Source organism: Daktulosphaira vitifoliae, unplaced genomic scaffold (assembly GCF_025091365.1).
Source record: "Daktulosphaira vitifoliae isolate Bord-2020 unplaced genomic scaffold, ASM2509136v1 Scaffold_2, whole genome shotgun sequence".
NCBI classification, from domain to species: Eukaryota; Metazoa; Arthropoda; class Insecta; order Hemiptera; family Phylloxeridae; genus Daktulosphaira; species Daktulosphaira vitifoliae.
In genome coordinates, this window is record NW_026099573.1 from 2,110,291 (window position 1) to 2,110,804 (window position 514).

A 514-nucleotide genomic window follows, 5' to 3' on the forward strand; every position below is an offset into this window, starting at 1 on the left:
CCCGCAGGGGAATCCGCAAGGATTACGGGCCTAACAACCCCGTGGACCCTAGTTATTTCAGTGGGGGTGGCAACACGTACCACTGCTCTTAGCCGGTCATGACTTTGGTTAGTTGGGACCGGTAGGCCTGGGCATACCTGCTTGCTAACAGCGAATAGGCCCCCCTAACCCAGCCATACCAAGTGAAAGGGTTGCTAACTTGTCACAGGGTAGTTAGCCGAAAGGTAAAGTGACCATTGGGATCCTCTATGGCACCTGGCGCACCATAGAGTATACAGCCTTATCACAGTACCGAGCTCTGCTGTGACGGACCTTTATTTCTCGACTTCTATATGGGAACTATATGGATAAAAACATAGAAAAACCACAAAACAACGAACTTGTGACGATCAGGGATCCTACGAACAACCTGTCGGAACAAGATCGTGAACTGGCGACTCTTCGCAGAAGAATCGCCGAACTTGAAGGTCTCAATGCCAACAACGGGACACTTGGTGAACCGTCTACTAGCAAA